Source organism: Vidua macroura, chromosome 3, assembly GCF_024509145.1.
Source record: "Vidua macroura isolate BioBank_ID:100142 chromosome 3, ASM2450914v1, whole genome shotgun sequence".
Taxonomy (NCBI): domain Eukaryota; kingdom Metazoa; phylum Chordata; class Aves; order Passeriformes; family Viduidae; genus Vidua; species Vidua macroura.
Genome location: NC_071573.1, coordinates 53,381,514 through 53,407,492, shown reverse-complemented (window position 1 = coordinate 53,407,492; position 25,979 = coordinate 53,381,514). Strand labels below are relative to the sequence as shown.

Below are 25,979 nucleotides of genomic sequence, written 5' to 3'. Positions count from 1 at the left end.
TGAAGCTGTGGGATTGATCAGCTTTCCACTCAGCTTCACTGGGCGCAAATGAGATGAGCGTCTGGGATTTTTTTTTCTGTATTGAAAAGGAGAAGCAGATACAATTATCACAGCATTTGCCTTGGCAATGCATTCAAATTTATTCCCCTTTTGACTATTCAACACTGTTGATAGATGATGCTTAAAACGTGGAATTGCCCATAATTTTTCTAGCACACTGTGAATTGCCCAGTCTTTTTTTTTTCCTCTCTCTAAGCAGTTCTGGTTACAGAGATGCCAGCATCCCCAGTAAGTATGCTAAGAATGTAGAGTTATACTTTGTACAGCTAAATTAACAGACAGGAATAGTCACACCAAACCAGATTCAGCTCCCAGATGGAAAAGCATCTCCTCCAGACCAAATTTTAATGACGTTTTTACATGACAAATTTTCACCAATGTAGCATACTGCGTGATTTAAAACAAATGCTATCATCTCTCTCTGTTGGTGATAGGCAACTTGTAGAAAATACAGCTTTCTTTGTAATGACCAGCCAGGGCTTGGGAATGTCTGGACATTTAGGTAGGCTAGCTAAGTAGGTTAACTGTTCTTTTATTATCTTAAACTATTTAAATTTAAAAAGATAATTTTTAGTTTAGCAATTTCTTTTTTGAGCACTAGTTTGAAGGATCTCATTCTTACTTGATTTGTTATATACGCAATCCTCTTAGCTTTTACGTTCCTGTAAGTGACAGGGGAATGAGTCCTAGGTGGCATAACAACAATATCAGAAGAGTTAACTTGGATTGTTGTAGGATGTGGTGTAAAATATTCTCAGACGTTTCTGCCTCCTGACTAGGAAGGGTCTGTTCCTGAGATGATGGAATCCATGCTCTTTGGCAGTTTGCCTGTGCCAGCTGGAATATTGTAGGAGATTTTGGCCACCTGCAAATTTTAGCAATGACTGTGTTATGATGAAGTGATGCAGAAGTTTTATGATTTGTTTAAAAGAAGAGAAAGGGTCTTCTACCTCTTGTGAATGCTTGACTTAAGAGATACTGCAGTACACAGCCTGACTTGTCCTTGGAACTCCTTTATGTTTCTGCCATGAAGTCAAGTGAGATGTGCAAATGCTGGAAAGAAAAGTTAAAAGCTGTGTACATGGGCATCTGGACAGAAATATACAGTTTTCTGTACTTGTACCAGACACTTTAAATACCCTACTTCCCTGCAGTCACTGCAGCTGCTCAGCCACTGAGGAGATACTTTAGATGTCATTACTTTATGCTGTTCTCCAGTTCATGGTATTTCTAATTTTGAGTGCACTGTATTACCCTATTTCTGTTTATAAATCTTTTAAGTGTGCACATTAAAAAAGTAATTAAATTGTCATTATAATTTATAGTATGCCTGAAGTCAATCACCTAATTAAATGGAAAAAGCAGAGAGGTAGTAGGTTCATAAGCATTTATTAAGTACTACAGTATTAATTATGCAGGACTTTTGAACCAAGCAAAAGAGGAAGGAATGGAAACACCAATCTAAAAAGGCTTTCCATTGCTGGCCTTCTCAATTTAATAATGTGAGATACCCTCCAACCCCCAGTTGGCAGGACAACACTAATGCTTTCTTTTTGTTAATTTTTAATGAAATAATGATGGGAGTTTTTTATGACAACCACTTGCAGCATTTTCCTGTAATATTTTGAAAGCATAATTTCTCCCCATGCAAGAGCCTATAAATGAGTAGAATTGAAGATACATTTAGAGTTATGGTTTGGGGTGGATTGTGCAGGAGCAGACTCTTGGTTGTCCCTCCTCAGCATCTCAGGCAGGGAGTGGAGCCTGTGCTGGTCCCAGTGGCTTGGGAGCCACTGGAAGTAGGAGCTGAGCCCAAAAGGGCAGGCTGTGAGTGCCACTAGGAGAGGGCAGGGATATGTAGGGACAGCAGCATCACGACAAGGTTTGTGCTTTCTTTGCAGCCATTCTCTCACCTCCAGCTGCAAATCTGTGTCACTTGTGTGACAGTGGAGGGCATGAAATGCTGGCTCACCCTGCGGGGCTGGGGTCAGGAGGAGGCTCTGTAAGGTGGCAGACTGTGGGCTGAACCTAAGAAATGGAAGTGCATTTTATTAGTGAGCTTGTGAAACAGGGCTGTCTCACTGTGGCTGGTTTGTACTTTGCTGCATTAGATGAACTGCCTGGAGCAGTCTAGATGAACTAGATGGAGCAGAAGCCCTAAAGTCAGGATTTCTTCTCTTTTGCTAGTTTGTTAAAAACTTAAAAACTCTGGTAACACACACACTGAAATAAACTTGCCTGCATTCCATGTTGTTCTCAGGATTTTCATTTCATTCTCAGTGACCCTTACACCTGAACATGAGTCATGGAAACCTCTATTTTAGATAGCAGGGGGGTCTAATCCATCAGCCCAGGCCCTGAGCCCTGGCTGCACTGAAGCACACTGCAGGCTTTAGGGGAGAGAGAGACTGAGCAAGCAGAGGCAGCTGCTGTGAGCACTGCAGCGGTCCATGATCTCCTGCTGATCCATCGGCCTGCAGTGAACAAAGCCCAGCTGGTTCTTGGCAATACCAATGCAGGCTAACATCAGTAACAAACCAGGACAAGCCCCAGTAAGGGGTTTGACAGAATCCACAGTATGCTTTACAACTCAATTGAATATTGATGGTGAGGGATACAGTGGAATCCTTGGAAAGGAACACCTATGGTTTTTTTACTGCAAGAACTTGTAGCAACAAAAGCTGGTTCACTAGAGATGGGGCCTTTAAAAGACCTTTAGATCACAGCTCTTTAAAAGAAAAGACGACCAAAAAGCCCACTACTGTATAAATGGAGAGGTAGAGATTTACCTACTTGCCCTGTCATTATCAAATTGATTTAACACATTTGGAACCTAAGTTCACAGTATCAGTTTATCTTGCAGTATATTAAACAGGAAGTCCTTGGCAAAACCTAATCAAAACATAAGGGCAGCATCTGAAAGTTGGACCCGACTTACCAGAAAACTGAAGAACCAGGTCAATAGCTCTTTTTCTGAAAGAAATTGAGATTATGTGATTTGAATGTAAATCCCTGCTGAAAACCATTTCTTTTCACAGCCTTTATCAGGCTGAACTGAACTGACAGCAAAAATGACCAAAAAAAAAAAAGAGGCTAGACTGAACTATCATAAGATTTACTTTGTATAGGTACTATATGTTTTATACAAAAAACATTGAGTCTGTTTGGCCATAAGCACTGCAGGACTGTGTACCATCTTCTTCAGTACAGGGATGAAGAGGGTTGTACACTAAGGCCAGGTCCTGCAGCTGAGGTTGCAGCATCCCTTTTCCTTGTCCCACACACCCCCTAAGTTACAGGCTTGCATGTCTTCCTGGAGGGGGACCTGCGGTTCCTGCTTTTGAACTGTTTATTACTGTAATTAATATTTCAAACAGATATAACTGGGATTCCCTTTTCAACAAAGACAGTGTTTTACCTTATATGGAGAAAATTAAATTATTGACAGCTCTTCATCTCAGAACTCATAATAACCCTATAATGAGTACAGTCATTATGCTTCAGGTTAGCACTGCAGAAGAGTTATATAAGGAATGTAACTTGGCAGTTTTGGGGGGGAAATAATTATATATATGATATATATCATATATATATATATCTCAAAGGTAGTGGCCTAACCAAGGTCTCAGATGACATAATACAAGTTGGGTTATATAATTTATTTTATGGTCAATAAGCCTGCCTTCTGAACTGCATGTTGGAAAACGTAATGCTTGTCTGTTTGTATCAGAGTTTACAGCTCTCTCTTTAATACAGAAATTGCTCATGCCATGCTATTGTAATCTGTTTTCTGCTTCTCATGCTGGTACTAGGCAAAGGCAGTTCCAGCAGTGGTGTCTCCTCTTTGTTGAAACAGTGAAAAACTAGGAAACTCAAACCTTCCATGTATTGATTCTGAAAACAAGTTGGATGAGTCTTATATTGCAGCCCTTTGAAGTAACAGTGGAGCAGAGCTGTTCAGATGCGCTCTGCCAATTTTTGTGTCTAAACAGAGGAAAATAAGTCCCCTCTTCATGTGTCTTTAGCACTTTAGGCATGCATTTTCATTGGGAAAATGGACTTGTTTTATGTTACAGGCAGATCATTGATTTTAAGTCCCAGATCTCATGATATAATGATATGCCAAATGAATGCTGTATTTTAAATCCACAGTTGTGGAAATTGTGTTTTCTCCAGTATCAGAACCAGCACAGGTGTCCCTTCACAGATGGAGAGCTTGACCACCCCAGTCTGTCCTTATGGGATGCTCAGACATCACTCAGAGGGATCTGTGTTAGGCACTGGCAGAGTTGGGACAGGTGGATGTTTGGTGGTACGTGCCTTGCACACACAGCGTGTGATTCCAGGCAGCTCAGCCAAAGCCTCTCTGTAAGCATGAGGAGGTCACAAGCTTCTCCTGTGCTCCTGGACCGCCTCTGTGTTGGGAGCACAGGTGTGTCACATATCTCAGGTGAAGGGTGTTACTTAAAAATCAAAGTATATGGGCCATGATTGCAGACCAGGCATATCAGGAGTAGCTTTTAAGTTCCTGCTACTGGAATTTAGTATGGTCTCAACAGCCTCCAGATGTTCTCTGCAAATGTTCAGGTAATCTTGGTGCTGACGTGGCTTCATTCTGAGCAATCCCTAATGGAGGTGACATAAGTTTATGGAGGGAGGTGATGCTCTTGGTTGGTGTTTGGGTGGAATTTCTCTGGAATTACAGGGCACATCCTGAAGAGGAGTGGTATTAAATTCCAGCTATTTAATTAATGTGAGTATTGATCTTGTATGAGGGATTTTCTTAAGGTATCTCTTGGGAGAACAATATTAAATTTGAAAGAACAAATGGCACTAGGAAGTAGAGAGTTGTGCAATGACATATTTTTAACTTCAAGCCTCATAAATTAAATTCCTAACTAGACTTGGTGCAAATATTTAAAATCCTCTTGAGTCCACAAAATCAAAGAGCCAAAGGGCAACCTCAGTTCACAGGACTCTTCAGGAAGATGGAAAACCCACAGTCAAGCTGAAAGTGTGTTTGAGAGAAGAAATCTAGGTACACTGGGCCTGGAGAGAGCCTAAGTAAAAATTTAGGTGTACATATGTATCTGCAAGGGCTGGAATGAACAGGGCAAGATCTTTTCATATGTTGCTGAAGAGAAATTGGGGTGAAATACTGTGGTTAAACTACAGCAGGGAGTACTTTGCTCTGGACTGTTCAATACTGGAAAAGGGTTATTGCTATACAACATGTAGGTCAGTGGAGCAAACTGCCATGGAAGGGTGTGGGGTCAGTCACAGCTAGATTAGGTAAGTGACTGTTATAGGTGACCTAGGATAACCCATTTAGAGGTGGCTTCCATCCCAAAACGTGATTTTTGTTCTCTTCAGAGTCAACTCTTGTTAGACTGACTTGTTTTTCCAGTTGGTTTGTGAATTATTACAGCTCTATTGACAAAAAAGCCCTCTGCACTAAGAACAGCATGTAAGATAAAAATATGACCAATATTGCTTTGCATTTATTGCAGATGTAAAATGCCAAATAATTATTACATAAATTATGTATTACAATACATAATACAGTGTGCCTGTGTTTGTGGATAATCTCTGGAAATTGGTATTAAAAATAAAATATCTTATAAATATTTAGGCTATACTTAAAACATTTGGTTTTTTTTTTTTTTTCCCTTAGAATAATACTTTTTTTTTCACAGGAATTTCTACATATTTTAAAGATAGGAAATGTCTAGCATTTTAGATAATAATCTTGCACAGGAGGTGAGATACAGTCTCTGTCCCCATGACCATACGAGTTACATCTGTCCTACTACAAATGTCTGTCGTGGTGCAGGTTTCCAGGGAAAGATTTAGAGGACTTACAGATCCAGTAAGCTGGTGCATGCGTGTGTTGGTATGTATGTGCATACCCTTAAGTAATAGTGTGCTAGTCTTACTCAACAGTGACTGTAGACAGTGGAATTTTTAATTGAAGACACATTTCCTCTAAGTCAGGTTATGTTTTCTTTCATGACACTACATTGTTCAAAAGCAGGATCTGGTGTTAATTAAAATTGGTGCATGGACAAAGATTGACTTTCATCCACAGGAGCAACATGATGTATAGTTAATCACACCTGGCGCAGAAGAGCATTTTTCTTTGGTCTCAATCCAGGTTCCATTGACTTTTACGATATTTGGATCAAGTTTTCTAATCATGTTGCTGTGATGATCTGCAAACTCACTGAGGACTTCACTGCTCATTGCCAGGACTAGTTGTTACAAAATGGTATGAAAAACTTTGGAACATAGGTGCCAAAACCTACATCTGCAGTTCAACTTAAGAATTTCTTTGACTTGTCAGAATGAAAGAAATGAAGTAGCCCCAGCAAAGTTAGTTCTGACTCCATTTACTTATCCTCTTTTAATCACATTTGAAACTGCTGTAGGATTGGTGTATTAGTAAGCAATCCTTAGAGAAGCGGTGAGCAGTGTCCTAAGGTCATGAAAAGTTCATCAGGCTCTGCCTGGAGCCTCTTCCTGGGATCTTATTATTCTCCTTTTCTCCCATGAAGTAGTCCTGACAGCAAAAAATAGCTTCTTTTCTTTGAGTGCTTGCTGTTCTATTAAGAAGCAGTAAGCAGTTTATGGTGGTCACAAATGTTCTAGAACAGTGCAATAATGCTTTAAGACATAATTGACTAAATTTTAATATTATTATAGTTGTAACTGTCTAAATCAAAAACGATAGTGTTAATCTCTGGAAATGCTCCAGTGGGAATTTGAATAATTCTTTGGAGATGTAAAATTCAGTAGGGATCTGTTTTGTCCTTTTTTCCTACCTTATCACTTTTCTTAACCATTCATTGTATCTGAATTTGAGTGATCACTATGGTTTGTTGTGTCTTTTATTCTTCGTGAGAAGCCTTTAGCTTGATTTCTTATGTTTCTTAGTAGTGGCACTATGTTTTCCTGGTAAAAACATTTTTTTTTTGGGGCCTTATGTGTTGATTCTGTTATCCAAAAGCATTTTTTAAGTCCCATGCACTTTTCTTGTCTCCTTTCCTAGGGCAGTTTTTCCTTGGTTGGAGCTTCTACAGTCAGAGCGGCCTCTCACCGTTTTTCTGGTTTTACTAATTTTTGAGCTGGAGCCCTTACATAAAATCAAACCTTGAGGGTTTAAGAGTATGATGAAGAGTATGGTGAAATTTCCACGTTATACTCCTTAGTCTTTGCTTGCAGCTGCACCAAAGCTCATCTGAATGCAGCAGAGAAAGCAAAGGTAGCCTAAAAACCTGTTTTTCCATTTCTCTGTTTCCTGGGGCTACCAGGCCTTGAAGACACCATATGTTAATATGAAACATCCTCAGAAACCAGGTTTAGCTAATCCCTGCCAGTCTCTTTAAATCAGCCAGTCTCTTTCTGCCATTTAGTGTTATGGTATCTGTTTGAGCTGGCACCTAGCTTTGGGAACACAGGCATCAAATTTAGTGGAGGCTCTGCTCATCTGCATTATAATTTGTGTTTCAAAGGTCAGTAATTTTTTCTTAAAATATATTGCTTTTTAGTGAGTTTTCTGGGCATAGTAAAAATAGGCAATTTAGAGAGGGATGGGTTTAGTACACTATTTGGAGTCTGCATTTTATTCTTTCTTGTCTTGACTATCACAAAATGATATTCAAGGGGGGTACTTTGTCCTCAACAACATTCATGAGCTCTGAAAATTCAGGATAAAATCTGTGTGTCTGCCCTGAAGAAATGAGTCTTCTGTCAAGTACCACATCATAGATAATTTTTATTTAGGGCTTTAAGTTCAGTAGCACGTCTGGTAAGCTTATTTCTTCAGCTATTACTTTAGTGATGCAACAAGTTAAACTTTCCATCTTGCCTTTTGTATAGCTCTTCATCTATGCTTCAGATCTCAGACAGTGGACAGGAATTGCAAGGGACTGCACAGGTTAAAGATGACCCTCTGCCCATGGATCATCGTTGCTTACAGGCTGGAGATTACTACCCCACTACCCTACTTGTCAGAAGAGCTGTGGGAGTGCTCTGCTTCTTACTCCAGGCAAAGCCATCTGGGTTGGCTTTGGTTGAAGGTCAGTGGAGGGTTCAAACTGAATGAGGTAGAAATGTGAGCCTTCAGCCAGCATGGAACAAGTAGGGACAGAAGGACCTTCAGCTTCCATAGCTAGAGCAAGACGTGCTGTCATAGCTCTTAGCCAACAACATTTTCCTTTAAATGAGACGTGCCGGGATAGCTTGGATAGCTACAAGCTTTTGTATCATGTTTTCCTACATTACGTTGAGGAAAAAGTCTTGAAACTCTTATGGAAAAGTATACTAGAACCTGTCTTGTAACTGTCCTTTCAGGAGCTTTCCACTGTTCTCCAAAACCTAGCCTTTTATCTGAGATTATTCTCCAGGCTGTTGATTACATTTTTCAGAGCTGCAGTGTTCTCAGTGATGATTGCGTCAGAACTATCAGTTGTTATTTCCAGGTCCTCAATTTTCTTTTCAACCTCCTGCTGTTTTAATCCCAAACCTTCAAGCTTCCTGTCTATGGAAACCATAGTAGCCTGGAGTAAGTCCAGCCTTCCAGAAATAGGAAGTTTTGTATGTTTTATAAAAAAAATTGGATAATACTGGGTGGCCAATGACTGCAGCTGTAGACATCATCAAACCAAAGGCAGGTAAGCCCTTTTAATAGACCAAAAACCATGTATGACTATGCTGCCAGATCCGTTGCTGGTCCTAATTTCTTCAAAGGCATGTTAAAGTCACTTATGAAAATCACCAACAACAATCTTAAAATCTTAAATCACTTAAATGATTGTGACCAGTAAGTCATACCATATAGTACACCTGGAAAATAACTTTTCACACAGCTCCTGAAAGCTTTCTAATAAAATTATTTTTAAAATACATCTTAAATCAGTTGTTTTCATCATCTTGGTGAATTTGGTTGTTTTCTTAAACTGCCCATATAGTATCAGGCACTTGGTTTGGCATAATTTCCCCCCATGTCTCTGCACATCATGGTCCTCCCTTCTCCATCCTGAGAGAAGGCTCTGCCTGCAGCAGGCAGCAGCACCAAGCCCACTGTCTGCTTACCCCTTCCCCTGGCCCTGGGGAAGGGTGCTTAGCCCAGGTTCAGCTCACTGATGGGGGCAGGGCCAGGTGGGTGAGCCTTCTGCAGAATGGGGGTGGAACAGGAGCTGGGGTCAGTCATGGGAGTGCTGGAAACTTCTTTTGCTTGTGGAAATACCATAACCTTTCTGATAAGGGCACGTGTGGCGAGACATTTTATCTCTGCATTTCTGCAGAAGTGCATGAGAAGGTAAGGTTTCCAATAGGGGCAGAAGCCAGTACTGAAGCCTTTACAAAGGACTTCTTACTCCAGTCAAATGAAGAATACGCCTGTTTTTCAGATTTTTGCTGTCTCTGCTGTCTTGGCCAAAGGTATAAAGAGGCATGATCCTTGACTTGATCTCTAGCACAAACAGAAGATCTCACTGTGGATGCACTTAGAACAAACCTTTATTTTTACTGAAACACTTTAGTGTGTTGGATGATGGAAGATGAAGCTCAGGAAAAAGCTGTGCCAGCAAATAACATAACTTTGCTGGTACGAAGGCTGTGCTGGGAACACTGTCAGTATAGTGTGCTTGGACAGCTGCACCAGCAGAGCTATCCTATTCTGGATACAGCCTTGTCTTCTGTTCCAGTTTGTCATGCATGATTTATCTTTCTGTCACCTCTTCAGAACCCTAGGCACCTCTCGGCATAAAAAGAAATTAAAACACAATACAGATGAGTCTGCTCTGTATTGGAGTCTTGACCTTTAATATATCAGGTTTTCATATTGCAGCTTTTCCAGCAAATAGGCTGCTCTACAAGAACAGAGGTGCTTTAGTGATCTGCAGAGGTCCTACCTTAGCCATGCTTCAGTTTTATTTGCTCCCACCTACCAGCTCTGAAGCTGCCTGAAATGCCTTTGAGAGGAGATAAGGTTTTCAGATTGCCTGCTAGATCATAACCATGAACTCCAGCAGTCCAGCAAGGCAAAAAAATTATCATTAAAATCAGAGAAAACAACCTGGCAACCTGAGTGTTAGAAGGATTGCTTAATGTTTCGTCCTGTTTTGCCAGTTTAACTTTTATCAGCCTTTGGGGTTTATGTTTTTCCCCTTGGTGCTCTCATTACATTTTCCTTCCCTTATTAAAGAAGGTGTTTGCACCTTACTCTCTGTCTGCAGATTCCTTGTGAACAGACTGGTACATTGCTCCAATAGCAGCTTTGCAGACAGACCCCTTAGATAAATAAACCATCTTAGTTGTTGAGTATACAAGATCTGAATTTTAAAGATTCACAGTCACACTTGAAATACCTGATGTAAATTTTAAGAGGCATCTGAAAAATTGCTGTACATTGCAGTTATAAAGCTTAGCCAGTGTTACCTTTTGACCAGATCACTGTTTGATTGGGTTTCGGTCTCATGTTTTTCTCTGCAGCTATTCATGGTGTTGGTGTTCATTTTTTTTTCTTCAAGAGACAGACAACTATGTCTTCAGAGAAACAAAACAACTGTGTCAACAGATGGGAGAGAAAATACTGTGTCTGAAATAGTGCTAGGAATAAACCATGTTAAAAATAGGTAGTCTTGCCACAAGTGTTTCTTTGGCTAATGTGGAAATCCTTCTTTCCCATATTTGCATGTTATCAAAAGTATACTAAAATCCTGCTAGAAAAGCTGCCAAATAAACCTACAAAAAACCTATTGCTACAACAATAACTACCCTTTTCCTGCCTAATTTTAAGAGTCATGCTAGTAGAGGAGAAAGACTAAGGAAGTAGTGCTACCATGGGAGAGCTCTGAACAGTGCCAGGGACTGACCCCTGGCCAGCAGCAACTAAAACACTTGTGGCTATAGATTTTATTGATGTGACCTTCCTCTCCCCTCCCAACAGTACTAGCACAACACTAGAGGGTTGTCAGAATTTTGCCTTTTCTTAGAAGTGTTTCTGCATTCCTAGGCTTGGAGAAAAATAATTTTCCTGTCCCACAGAATATCTGGGGAAAACCCACAGCAGTTCAGCTGACAAGCTGGGGTTTTTAATAAGAAAACTCTTTTCCTCTCCAAAACTGGAAAGCAAACTGAACTACTCTAAATGTGACTCTTACCAGAAGAATTACAGCTGCAGTTTAGACTTTGCATTTCTGCTTTCCATCTACTGTCTCACTTATTTTTGCTGTTTGTCTCCTTGCTTTCAATTGTCTCTTCCGTGTCTCAATTTATCTAATTTTTGCGTTTGACCAGCTAGTTCAGCATTATCACTGTCCTAATGGCTGTAAAGAGGGCAGAGAAGCCCTTCACTAAATGAGTTTTTTTCACAATGCCTCTGTGCTTTCTTTGGTCCATTTTTCTTCGTGCTTGATGCTCCATGTTGTGTCATCTGGGAAGAAAGATGTTTGCATAATGTGTATTTTTCTGGAGTTGTTTAATTTCTGAAAACATTTATACAGTTGGCAGCACCTTTGGGGCAGGGACAGATTGCAATCTCAAACACAGAACAAGTCAGTGTGTTGACAGCAGCTGGAGGAGCGGAAGAACAGGTAGAGCCTGGCCCTCAGCACTCCGCACTCCCTTCCCCACATTCCCCACAGCCTTCTTCTATGGGGACTCGCCTGGGAGCTTGGCAGAAAGCAGCCTCGGGCAGCAGAGCATAATTTAGGGCAGCCCCATGGTATTTGTAATTGATTCTGATATCTGCAAAGGTAGATAAGGCTCCTTCATCTGGGGAGAAGGGCAGAGGCAGGCAAATGGTGCAGCCTGCTGCTGGGCATAAATTCCCCATGACTGGTTCCAGCCCTGCTCTTTGCAACAGGCTTTTCCTTTCCCACTTGTCTGCAGTCAAGGAATGCTTCTGGGGATCTGTGCTTGACTGTTAGATTAATGATGCCTGCAAAGACTGAAGGAAATTTAAAGGAAAAGAACAGGTTTCAGATGATGTTAGAGGCTGTCCTGTTACTTCAGTAGATCAAGGGAAGAGCAACATTCCTTATCAAAGTAGTGTGTTTATTATCTTTCTTTGTTGCCATGTGAGGAAAATGTAAATGAAGAGTTGAAGTGCCCATTATTTTTCACTCTTTTTCCAGTAGATAATTTCCCAATTCACACTGTGTAAAGGCTCAGTGAGGCTCATCAGCAATGTATGTACAGAATTTCCAAAGGTAGCTTCTTACCTCATTATTTTTGTGTTGACTCCTGCCTCTGTGGTCCCTGCAATCTATGGGTAGTATATATATATGTGTATATATATATATATCTATGTCCACTCCAAGGATATGTCCCATGGCCTTTTTAAAATTTGTTTTTGCTTAACTGATCTATGGATGAGTTAAAAAGATTAGTACTTTACATGCCTGAATGACAGTTTGATTAACAGTCAAATTCTACCTTCTTCCAGCCTGATGAGCTCCAAAGGAAATCAAGGGAAGTTTTGGGCAACATCCTCACTCTGTGAAAAACCGCTATTCAAAAAGATGCACACTACACATTCACTTTTGACTTGAGCACATGCTTTGCTTTGCTGAATTGACTTTACTGATTAGAGATGGAATTAAGTGACTTGCTTAAGTGACTTGCTTAGCTGTGAATGAGGTTGCATAATTTCTCTGCCAGAGCTTTCCTCCCAGATCAGAGAGAGTAGGCTCAGGCCACAGGGACAGAGAGGTGATGCAGTTCTTCAGTACAACTTCACTGCAGTTGTAACAGGCAGGATAAGTCAATTAAGAATTATGCCCTTTGTATTGTAAAATGACATTTTGCTTTTTCATTACTGTCAGTTTCAAATTATGGTTTGAATTGTAGTGAATTGTGGTCAAGTGAATATGGTTTCATGGGGCAAGTATAGCAAAATATTTTTGTGTCAGCTATAGGAATATAGCTAAGAGTTCTTCTGTAGCTGTGTCCATGCTACCTGCTGCTGCACTGCCTTGTTTTTCAGACTCTTTCATTCTTTTGTTGAACACAAAAATCATTAGAAAACATTCACTGGCAGCATTTAATAGCATATATTTAGAACATGAAATAAAGGAGCCAGACATATGCACCATAATCTATTAGTAATTTGTTTAACTCCACTCCTCCACACATGCAAGAGAATAAAATAGAAGTTATTCAAATAAAATTGATTTTTAAAAAAAAATCTTCACATTTATGATTATGCAGGGTTTTTTTTTCTTTAAAACATCACCTATTTTTCTTTTTCTGAGTGTCAATAGTGATTGCAAAATGTGAAAAATTGCAAACAAAACTAAGGAGAAGTTCAAGTTAGCTGTAGAGCCAAAAGTGTGATTCAGTAGCTGAAAATATCTCTGCGCTTCATGCATCAAACTCAAACACTGCTTTGGCAACGCCCCTGGATTAGAAGTGGAGTTTGAGGTCATTCCTCCTCCAGCCTGCCATGTATGGATAGGGCCTACGCTCATGAGAAATTACTGACTTACTGAGCACGTCCCAAGAGCAGACTGGCATCAGTGCAGAGGGATCTTGCCTCACTGAGGAGAACCAAAGACTTCACTGCTGCCTTTCTCTTGATAGTCTTAAGACCTGGAGGACCAGAGTCGAGGGACTGGGAGAGAGGACACTTGAAACAGTCCTTCTCTAAATGTGGCAATAACAAAGGAGGATAGTGAGGTAGTTTCCTTGTAAAGAGATCGCATGATGTCCAGCAGAAGTGTGTGCTCAGAGATGGTTTGCTGGCCCATTCAGATTTTCAAGACAAATGATCAGTTGCCAGTGATGGTGTTACACTGGGGCTGCCAACCTGAAGCAACAGTTGTGTAATCCTGTGCTATACAAGCTATCTCTGCAACTGTCCAAGACTGATCTCAGCTTATCTGGTCTAAATTCAGAGTGCCTTGAGTGAAGTCTATATTTTTAATTAACACCAGACTCACTGAGCTCTTAGTTTTATTTTATAGGGAACCTTAGTTTAGATTTTGCAGGTAATGACCAAAACTCTGTAAACAGACCCTAAGTCTTTAGATTATTTTCCCTGCTGACAAAACTCTCTTGCTTACAGACATCCTACTTCCCTCCTGTTATCCTGGATGGCCAACCCAGTTGCCAACTTCTCAGGGACAAGTTAGCTTTCACCAACTGCTGAGATTGTCCAGCACAATGGCTGTTACTCTGCCATGGGCTTGATGTTGTAATGGTCTTTCCATGGAGATGGAGACAGTTTTGACAGCTCAAGTGATTGCCATGGTCTAGTGGGATACTTGCCATATTGTAGCCTACCTGCTTAGGGGCCTTAATGGCCACTTAGTGCCTTGGCCTCAGTTTCTTCATTGTGCACCTTGCTGCTTTGATTTTCCCCAATGCAAGGGTGTTGTAGCAGAGTAGTCATTCAAAGAGATAATGGAAGCCAAGGCCACTCAGTGTGGGAGGTTCCTCGTGATGATTTTGCCAAAGTCTGTTTTGCCAAAGAGCATGTTTGGATCCCATAGAGCATGAGCTTTACCTAGAATCCTATCTTGGGCTTGGCTGAGATCTGATGTTTTCATTTTCCCTGCCTACTCGTGGAGGATCGCCAGATGTACTCCCATCTTCCTGCCAGCTGCCTGCACAAACAGCCCTCTTGGCAGCAGCAGGCTAGGCAAATGGGTTGAGCAATGTGTGTTTGAGGACACTGTGTCAATTGTCAGCTTGACCATTGTCTAAAGCATCAGGCCTGGTTAGTGAGGGTGCTGGTCTCAGCTGGCAGTGTCTAAACCGTTATTTGCAGTGAGGTTATGGACCTATACTTAGGGGGATGTGCTCTTGCTAATTTAGTTCCTGGCTGAAGTAAAAAAAAAAAGTAACCCAAAATCATAGTTTCAGTGGCAGCAGCTAAATAAGCTCTTGTGCAGATTGGACTCTGAAGATAGAGGAGATAGCATAGGGAGGCTCCGAAGAAGAAATTAGGTTCTTGGTTTTAATAAAGTGAATTACCTATGTGTAAAGTAAACAAAGTTCATAGATGTTCCTTTTAGTTAAATTTTGTTTGGACTGCAGAACCTGAGAGGCAATAAAACCAGCTCCACTAACACACATGCATTAGTAAATATGTATGTCTATTTTTATTTATATTATCTGTACAGATATGCACATACGGGTACATACATATATTCATGTACATAAATACATATATATGCACATATATTTATGCATGTACAAATTTGAACAAACTGAAATTTTACAAAGATTTCTTGGTGCTCTTTGCATTGAGCTCTGCAACATGGTGTTAACAGGATACCAAAATGAAGAAAAGCTGTCTGTAAAAAAAATTTAAGTGGGCCATCACACTCCTATTGATAAAATTGTGGAAAACAAAAGAAGGATATATGCTGAAAAATAAAGCAGGCTTCAAATCACTTGCTGTTTTAATAATGAAGAGAAAAATGTTTACAGCGTAGCAACATTTGATTCAAAAAACAAATTATATACCTTTTACTTTGGAAATAGTTCAAGCTTTGATCTGTTAATTTTATCTAGCTGGTTGTAGGCAAACATATTTCTGCAGTATCAGGAGCTGCCAGAATGACCTGGAATTAAGAGGGCAAAGGTAGAGTTGCTTTAAGTATTTAATTCATCTATTCAAAGATGATTTGTGTGAACACATTAAGAACACCAGTAAACTAATGGGAATAATTTTCTTCCACTTTTTCCAAATTCAATTGCATATGGTATGATTGCATTTGATCAAGGCATGAACATAATTTTACAGACAATTGTCTTCTGGCATTGATCATATGAAGTCAATTTAAAGTATGACATTGCTTTTACCTTCCTCAAGTCAAAAGACTTTTTTGCTTCTAGTGTTATCTGCTGTAGCTATCAAATTGTGTGAATAATAAATTGTGTTTTGTTTAGAAAGTAATAACTGTGAAATATTGCCCATTTGGAGAAAAAGTGCTGCAATTGAGATTGATGCCTGGAACTTAATGTATCATAGCTGCAATCAAGCAAATTTTAGACTTCTTATTTCTCCCATAACAGATGATAATTCACAGACGGTTCTATGGACCTTCTGTGTTTGAAAAGGAGAAAAGAAGCAAAAAGAGAAAAAAGAGAAAATTAAAAAATAAAAATATTAGAAAATCCACTCTGACTGGCTTCACACTCTCTACATATTACAGTACAGAAGTTTTTATGATCAATTCATTGCATTAAGCAAGAAAACACATATGAAGAGAGAACTCATGTAAGATGGTTTGGAGAGGGAGATTTGCATATAGCCCCACTGTTTTGAGTTACCAGCCATGAGTTCAAGTTGTTTGTTGATGCCTTGCAGAAGTGTGCACATTTTTCTACCCATATTGCCTGGCTCGTCTTTAGTACAAATTATTCTGTATATTCTTAGAACCTGGCTGCAACTTCATGGTACCTTACAGACCTGGTCAAAGTGAGACTTTAGGTAAATTCCCAAACCATGGTAAGTTACAGTCTGTGCTGGAATGCTATCTGCTGCAAGCCAGTTAAGGAGTAACGTGGGCATGGCTGTATTTGCCCTTTGTACTCTTGAAGAAATGTCACCTGTTTACTGTACTATTTCAGTTATCTTTGACTAATTAGCAGTAAAAGAAAATTATCCAGTTGCTTTCCAAAAATTTTAGTTTCTGATTAAAATACACGTGAGATTTCTGACTTTTTTTGCTTTGGAAGGTGCACAGGAATCTCCCTGTCAACCCCTTACCCTCAACTGACCTTACAGTGTCAGTTTAACAAATATATAAGAAGTGATATAAAGCAAAGGTTTTGTTGTTGATCCATGACATAACTTAATTCTTACAGTCAGATGATGCTGATGTCTGTTACATTTTTATGTCACCACTGAAGGTGTACTTCTATGATTAGAAAATAGTTACAGGGGTTTCCAAGGCTGCTATGAGTCTTTCAAAAGCAGGTGGTCTAAGAGTCATTATCAGAGCACTTCTGCCTGTGTTTCCAGGTCCTGTGTAAAAGGCTATTCCCAGAGCGTTTGAGAGGCAAAGTTCAAATCGAAAAAGCTCTTCCAAACAGTGAGACGTGCTGTGATTTTCATACTCTCATTTCCCTTTTGATGAGCTTGTCTATTCATAGTCCCAACAGCTGTCAAACAACTGCTGGAGAGATTAGGAGAGTCATGACCAGGTGTGACCAAACAGAATCACAGAGTCGTGTAGGTTGGAAGTCCAGCTGTTAGCCCAGCACTGCCAAGTCCATGACTAAGCCTCGTCCCCAAATGCCACATCTGCATGTCTTTTAAATATCTCCAGGGATAGTGACTCAACCACTGCCCTGGGCAGACTGTTCCAAGGCTTGACAACTCTTTCTGCAAAGAAATTTTTCCTAATATCCAATCTAAACCTTCTCTGATGCAACTTGAAGTAATTTCCTTTTGCCTAGTTGTAAGAAGAGACCTAGCAATTTATAAACACTAAAAAATACTTGGCAGTGGTGGTTGCATTGCTGTCTCTTTGGTGGGCAGGCATTGGAGGCACGCTAGTTTTCTTCTGGAACAAAGGATTACTCAAATTTTTACTAATGCGGTGATAAAAACAGAAGTTCCTGGTTTTGCTATCCAAACAATAACTCTCAAGCTTTAATTAGGCAGCAAAGTCCTGTTTGATGACACATGCATTATTTGGGCTTGTTAGAGACTCTGCAGGTTGGCTGTTCTTTCAGACCATCCTGTTTTCTAGAACCAGTGTTGCTGTGAGATGCTAGGTTAGTAAGGAGATGCCCTAGAACTGCCAAGACAAAACCCTGCTGTCCTTAACCAGATCTTGGTTTGGAGAATATTTTGCCTCCTTGTAAGTAATGATTAAGTTTCTTAAATACTCAGAAACTGATCCAGCCTGAATTGAACACATTAGATGCTAGAGCATTCTTTGAGGAACCATGTTGAAGACAGTGAGGTTACCACAACAAGAGGGAAGACATTGGATCCAATTACTTTTGAGCTAAAATAAGTTAGGGCAAAATGGAATATAGTGTTCCTCATGGATTTCAATTTAAACCCTTTCTATGAAGCTGGAACAGCAGAAGTGTGATTTTTATTCCATAAATGACATGTTTCACTTATGGCTTTATTCTCTTTTCTTGAAAGTCTCCTGCTTCTGCCAGGGTCCCATAGAGAGGATTGAGCATAAATGAGAATAAAAACCTTTGTCTTTAGGTTGCAGATAGGATAAACAAGTTAATGATGCATATTAATTAGAAATAACTGTGCAAGTGTAGCCATCATCACTAAAACCACTTTGGCCTGTGAAAATAGAGAGGGATCTGCTTTAGGGCTGGAAGGTATCCATGCCACACCAGGGCGAGCATGCTACAATCCAGACTATGCCTAGGTCCTACTGAAGGATGGGAGAATAAGGACTCATGACTTCTTTACTGCTTTGCTTTTTTGGCTGGGACATTTCTCAGGTCAATTGTAAAAGTAGCAATTGAAATGCTGGCCCTGCTAAATACAGAGTTTTGCCCTTGAATAGAGCCATGCCAAGGTTTCACCATCAGATTAAAACCATATTGTGCCCTGTCTGTTCAAAGGTTCAAAAGTGGTTCCTGGCTTCACACTCAGATCATTTCCTAGAAAGCTGTAGATTGGTGTGATAAAGTGCCAGGGGCTGCAGCCAGAGCTTGTGTTATTTTATATACTCAGATGCCTATATAGACTGCTGTTGATATGGCTGGTCAATAACACATTATCATTTACTATTTGTTTTTGTTGCTGGTAGCAAACATTGTAGGGAAAAACAGCATAAGTGTGTCCATTTTATTGCCAGCCAGTTCCAGACCTGCTTTACCTTTCAGCTTTTGGCACCCTGTTTCCACTAGCTCACATCTGTGCTCTGCTTGCAGTGGAAGCACCATGTGTTGCCCACCCCACAGAGGACAGGCTTTCCCTGCTGGAAGCAGAGGGAAGTTTGCTTTGGCTTCAGGCTATGTTATGGTCAGGCCACGGGCACAAATCTGCAGGTTAGGTGGGCTAAGTTTGAGATTTTCCTGTCCAAGTCCTCTGACATGCTCCTCTACCATGACCTGTGTAAGGCCTTGAGGAGCATGTACCTTCTTCTGCTGTGGTGATCTGATCATCTGAGACAATAGCCAGCCAGGGCCCAGTGACACAGCCAGGGCAAAATAGGGGTGACATGAGCTGCACTTCTTGCTGGGAGCCTGTGCACCCCTGGGCTGCTGCCCTGTGCAGGAGCACATCCACCTGGGACGCTCACACATATTGCCTACCCATATTGCTCACCTGGGATCTCACATGTGGGGGTATTCAGGAACGCAGGGAAGCCTGAAAGAAAGTGCCCTGAGCAAAGTGCATGCTGTGGTTGTGTGTGTGTTCACACCAGTCTTTGCAAAATCAGAACAGCCAGGCCCATTGGAGGACGTTGTTCACTGAATCCAAGAGCACTGAAGGTTTGTTGCCTGAGTATTAACAAGGGGGTCATTTCAGTCAGTTCTGCTGTGTGCAAATTAGATCTGAGTCTCCAGTTCCTGGTGCCTTGTCTGTATGTCCCAGTTAGGGGTATTCAATAACCCACTCCCTGCAAGGTGTAAGCAAAGCAGCCTGTGGCTGTCTAACGTGTCTAACACATTAATGAACATATCTCCTGGTGCTCTGTGCCTCGGATGCACATACACTCCTGCACACATGCCTACAGCAGGTCTTTTGTATGCAGAAAGTGCTCTCTTTGTGTTCTTTCCCAGAGTGCCATCACATGTAAGGATTATGACTGTTTTTCACAGTGTATGCTAATAACTTACTTTCTAAAACATACTAGCATCATATGGAAAAGGGAATTCCTAGACATGATCTCACTTTTAAAGCACAGTGCTAAATAGGAAAGAAGCAGGATGAAAGATAATCACATTGCTCTTGTTCAATAACAGGAAAGTATTTGCATTTAATTTAAAATTATGTGTTCTTAAGTTAGAATTTGGGCGTGATGTTTTCAAAATTAGACAGAAATTAGGCAGAACTCTTGATATGACAAGGCCTAAATGGAAACATACTACAAAGACAGTTCATGCTTTGTGTTTATCCTGCTTTTTGTATATACCACGTTTGAAAATACATCATTGTATGCACCTACTGGCCTTGTATGTCTATTGCTTTCACTTTGACAAGCATTAGTTGATGTGTATTCTAGCCCACAGCAAGCTGGAAACCACAGGAGAGCTACTGATTGCTGATGCCACATTGCTCTGAAGGCAGCAAGAAGGACTGTGACAATCTCTGAAGTTCTTACATGTATTGATGTAGCCAACACCATAAAGTCAGGTTATAAAATCAAACAGCAGGCTGAATTGATCACATTCGTTAAAAATCTTTAATATTTGTTTTCCAAATAGGTGGAAGAGAGAGTCAACACCCATATTTGCTGGAGTAGTGAACCAAATTGCTTTGACTGGAACCATTACTCACTTGCACCTTTGATGGAAGCAGCCAGGTAGGAGAGCAAAGGAAGGGTGGTTTTGTGTGAGCTGAGGGAGCGGGTCTGAGAGCACAGTTTTTAATTCTCAAAAGGCTTCATGTGGAAGTCACCCGCATTTAAATCTTGATTATGTGTCTTTTTGTTACAACTGAAGCTGGCTTTTGCCGAAATTAGAGGCATTTCTGTTTTGGGGCAGTTTTTGTTAATTTGGAAGTGATGTCTGTTTTGTCCACGTATTTGGTTTTCCACTTTCCCTTCTGTTATGCAATTCTTGTATCAAGTATCCAGGGACTCCACTTCTTGAACTAAACAAGCATAAAAGTGTGCTTGTAAAAATACAAGAAGATATGGTGGGTGAGGTTTTTATATCTGAAATGTCTAGGGATTTTTATTAACTTTGTCCTAAAATATAAGTTGGTGATTTATGCTTGACAATCTTGCCATTTCAAGTGCACCATGGACACTACTGTTCAAGGTTTAATTTTTCCTCTGGGTCTTGAACACTTGGGCATGTAGAAACTGCAGTTATGAAAGTGCTAATGCTGTATGCAATAACACCCAAGCTTAAAGTTAGTGGATCCCCAACAGAGGTCTTACTGTAGCATCAGATAGTTCAGAAGACAATTTATCTTGTCAAGAAAAGGTCAATTTTCAGCTACTGACTGCAGCACCATGTTTATTAGGGTTGGTAGTCCCAAGTTGGTCAGTTTTTATATTCACAGTCTCAAAAACTGTGTCTGTGTGCAGTACACAAAGTTACTTTTCTTGCTATAGGAGACCTGAAGCACTGAGAAGCTCTCTCTCATCTTCTTTGTACAGGCACATCCTTGATGTCAAAGAATTGTTAGCCCTTAGAATTTAGACAAGCTTGAAAGAGTGAAAGGTTAAGGAAAGTTTGATCGCTCTCATCTCTCATTGAGTTTCTTTTTTTTTTTTTTTTTTAAATTATCCAATATTTATCTTCAGCCATAGAAGCTAGGTGTATAAGGAAGACCCTGGAGATTCTCATGTGATATCATGAGCACAGGAGAAGGTGTTCAAAGAAAACACAGAACATATTTTGAGATAACCACAGCAGATTTTTCAGAATTATGTAAATAGAGCTGGACCTGTGTTTCATTCTATATATTAATTCAATGAAAAAAAGGGTTAAATTGAGAATGGTACTCCCTTGAACCTTTGCTCAACCCTGGAACTGATCCCAAATATTCTGCAGTCCAGGATGGTGCTATATGGGATATCTCTTCTTATGGATCCCTCTCAAGGTCCCTGCAATGGGAGTCATGGGTATTTGTGTTGTTCTCTTTCCCCTCTTCAGTCTCTGAGAGCAACCAAGATGTTTCTGCGCAGCCTGGGATCAGAGTTGGGTGGGCGAAAGGGTGTGAACTGATGGCTGTCAGCAGGGCTGTTACCCCTGCCAGAGGTCTTGTGGAATTTCTGTTTAAAGTTCAGCAGGAAAATAAACTGTCCTCATGCACCCCTGAGCTCTGTTGCCAGTTTGGAAAGCATTAACAGCGTGTGAAATTTATAAGGAGGAGTAATGGAACACTGCTGGAGCATGGAAACCTGGCCATGTCCTGAGTCACCAGGCAGGATTTAAGTGGAAAACTGAGAACTTTGGTACATAAGAGTATGGCAGCCATCCTCTGAAATGGGGTTTTAGCATACATCTTTCAGGTTTTGTTAGCATGTAACTTCACGGCACTTGTGTGCATTGGGCCCTTTTTGCTGTGGCGCTTGTACACTGAGAACTCTCCCCAATAATGTGTCAGCCAAATGATAGCACACTTCACTTTTTGTTTGGAACAATTAAATTTTAGAATAGATGCTCTCAATTAACATAGTTCAAACTGGTGTTATTGTAACTATGATGATATGTACCACTACCTTGTGTGCTAAGGATATTAAGGCAAGCACTTAATACTGGTAGGGTAGTAAATATGCTGTGTGAGCTAATAAAAGGCTCCCATGAAGAAATGGAACCCTATTGCTGACTACTTTACAGGTGAAAGCTTGCAGTCTGATTCCACCTCCAGGCACTGGGTGGTAGGAAGGCACATTTTCTCCAAGGACCAGAGCATGCAATGCTGCCAAACCAGCAGTCCCAGGCGTCCTTCAGGGAATGTTTCCTTCAGCTGAGCAAGATTGCAAGCTGTGGTGTGGAGGACTAGCTGCTTTATTTTGGCTGAGAAGCTGCTGAAGATACTGGTGCTGATTCTCTACTGCCTGAAACCTTTTGCTATTTATACCTGGGTAAAGTGAATGCCGAGCGAGCATAAAATACCACTACACTGGTGCTAAAGGAGCTGTTATCCACTTTGCCCAAATATAAATGACTATGCAAAGGGTGAAGCAAGTTCAAGGTCTCTCTTTTTGTTGTGACATTGCCCTTAGATCCTGCTGCTCATTGATGACAGTGTGAATAGAACGGGGCTGAATCTTCTGTAGGTTTGAGCTCAAGATGTGCAAACTCAGGTACGTGAGAGCACTTGTTCCTGGTCCCGCTAGTAGCCAGAGAGAGGCAAAACACGTTTCTTCTTTCCCGTCCCGGAGGCGGCCGAGCAGGGTGGCTGGACAGCAAATCCATGCGTCAGTTCCCTCACAGCCTGTGCCGGGGTGGGGAGGATGAGACACGAGAAGGTCCAGAGGAGGCAGAAATGGGCACTGCGCTCTCCAGCCTCACAGCTGCCGGGCACGAAGGGCCGCCCTGGCGAGGCAGCGGGCGCGGGGGCTCCGGCGCTGCGGCGGGGGCGGGCGGGATGTGGAAGGAAAAGCCGCGCCCGGCGCAGCTGCCGCTGCCAGCCCTCGGCCCCTCGGGCAGCTGCGGCACCCTTCTGCTGGCGGCGGGGCGGCGTTTGTCTTCTGTTCATTTCAGAGCGTCCCCACCCCCAAAAAACCGGAACCAACCCCCAGAGCCATGAATATCAACGCTTTGCTTAATGAAATCTAACAGCTTCATTTTCCCCCACACACAATATGTGGCCCGTGCAGCCGCAGACGGCAGTGCGCTGACATCCCGTCCGCTGGAAGGACACGGTCCTTGAAATGCTCTGGCACCGCGAGCTGCTGCTTTCAAACTAGAGCAAAGACAGATAAGAATATTGTCAAGGAGAAATTTGGCGTTGCATATTATAAAACCGAATCCTTAAAGAACCTGCGTACTTTTGGCAGTATTTCATATCTCGTAAATAGAACCCATATATATTCATGCGTATTTTAAGCAGAATACAGTGTACTGCAATTTCTGCCATCTAAGCAGATATCTTGGTAGAGTAATTTAAAAACATAGCTGTTTGGTTTTTTTTCGTAGCCAGCACTGCACCAATTAAATAACAAGGCTAGCATTCTGTGTTAGGCATCCTGGCCCGGGGGCTCCCAGGTGTCCGTATACCTGCTGAAGGCAATGCAGGAGTTCAGGAGTTGACCCAGCACGGGGTGAGAGCATCAGTGGCTGGCTGTCCCTGAGCAGAACTGTGTGGGGATGGTGTGCTGCAATGCATACTGCTGTGCGAGAGGTTCTTTTAAAAAGCAAGACATGCAACTGGTCTTGAAATACAGGCAGCTAGGAGAATTCTTTATAATACCTAGATAAACCTCTATATGTTTAATTTCTTTATAATTCTGCAAGTACCCTACTTTTTGCTAGGGATAGGGGGTCATAACCGCATGAACACTTGAACCACTGAACCCCCCACTTAATGGCATTCATTTTATTTAACTTCCAAGTTGTGTATATACAACTATTTGCATCTATATATCCCGCTGTCTAAAAATATCATAAGGTTATAGATTCGAGGCTTACAGCTTCAATTAAGACATGGAGTGAATAATTGCAATTTTAAATCTGCCAATGACATATATGCAGAATTATTGTTGCATATCATGCTATAGTAACCCTGAATAATTTCAAAATAGAAGCAGAACATTATACTACAATGTCAATCTTTAAAAGTAATCCTATGAACTTGGCTGTATTCTAAACAAAATTTGAAGAATTTACATTTTTGAAAAACTACAGTCCAGTACCCTGTGCAAATCCGTGTAAGTGGAGTCTCTTGCTCATTGACACTTTGCTAAAAATTCTGAGACTGAAAAGTTTCAGACAGTTGGGAAGCTCAGATCCACACTAGCAGTTACCTCCAGATGGCTGCACTTTCATTTGGTACTAAGCCTTCTAGCCTCTCAGCGTTTGCATGTTTGGGATGGTGATGTGTACTGTTCCACTTGTTTTTGCCAGAAAATGTACAGGGCATTGTATGATAAGTTTTGACACGTTGTATAGCTCAAAGAAGAGGTGAGAAAGAGAGTGTGGGGAGAGAGAAGGGACAAGGGAAAGAGGAGTACAGGAAAAGAAAGGAATAAGAAAATGCAGCAAGAGTAGTTTATGTCAGTGTAATGAATTCAGCCTGACTGGCAAATACAATCTGACTGCAAGTTGTGAATTTCATTGAATTTGATCCAAGAAAGACACAGCTGAGCAATCTGCAGGAAGCAATCTTTTCCTAGAAGTATGCAGCTCCAAACTGTACAAATTCTTCCACTGGTCGTAAAATGTCTGTCTGCCACTGAACCTGTGCAATCAGATACTTTTGAAGAGAAAGTGTTGTACTGAAACAGTCAACTGAAGAATAACAAAAAATATCAGCAAATGTAGAGTTTTGAAAGAAGAAAACCTATATAATTTGAAGTTGGCCAATGAAGCCTTAGTGATAAGGACAGTTAATCATTCTGGTGCAGCTGTTTCCTGACATTTTTGCAAAATGTTGTGGAAAAATTAATGAAGGTTTGTTCAGTAATGGTTTCAAGATTGGCTAGTGGAAAATATGACAGTATTTCCATCGTCAATTAAGACCAAGCAAGGCCTTTTTTTTTCCATAGGGGAAGTGGTATGCAGTTTGTACTGCACAGGAAACTGTAGACTTGAGAGCAGCTGTGTGATAGTAACAGGTATGCAGAGATTATGGAGAAGGGCCTGGGCACTCTTATCACATGTGCTTCAGTGTAGTAGAAGTAGCTCTGTTATATACTGGAAATACAGGATGCTTACACTATCTACCATGTAGGGAATTCCTTCGAGTGTCTGGCTCTGAAAATAAATGCCCGTCTTGTCACTTCAGGAACAAAGCTTGTATTAATAAGGCTTTCATTGCAATTTATTACTGTGACATCAGAAAAGACTAATTCCTTCAGGTGGAGAGACACAGAATTTTTTTGCCCATCTCTGAAATTCAAGTTGCTTGCAATTCAACCTCGGGGTGTCTGGTTGTTGTAGCTGTGCAGCATGCCTTGGTGAGCACATCTGGTTGCTCTGCTGCCTGGGTGAGGAGCAGCAGTGCAGCTAGAGGGGAACTCGCTGGCCTCGTGTGCAGTACGGACATGGGCTGTGCGTGCTAACTCAGTGTCACGCGTGTGTATGCGTGTTGCAGATAGCCAAGAAAACATGTGGAAACATGAGCATGG

The 25,979-nt window shown here is 41.1% G+C and overlaps 1 protein-coding gene across 11 annotated transcripts in view; it reads left to right on the top strand.

Moving 5' to 3' along the window:
* HIVEP2 (HIVEP zinc finger 2) overlaps nt 1–25,979 on the top strand; it is a 135,804-nt gene that overhangs the window by 64,011 nt on the left and 45,814 nt on the right. For 7 of the 11 annotated variants that reach the window (XM_053974659.1, XM_053974664.1, XM_053974669.1 and 4 more), the window contains one exon: nt 20,437–20,534. The exons of 2 other annotated variants lie outside the window; for them this stretch is intronic. The gene's annotated coding sequence lies outside the window, so the exon portion shown is untranslated. Of the gene's footprint in view, nt 1–20,436; nt 20,535–22,913; nt 22,999–25,979 lie in introns of all 11 variants that reach the window. 2 more of the 11 variants (XM_053974661.1, XM_053974666.1) reach the window with 2 other exon arrangements.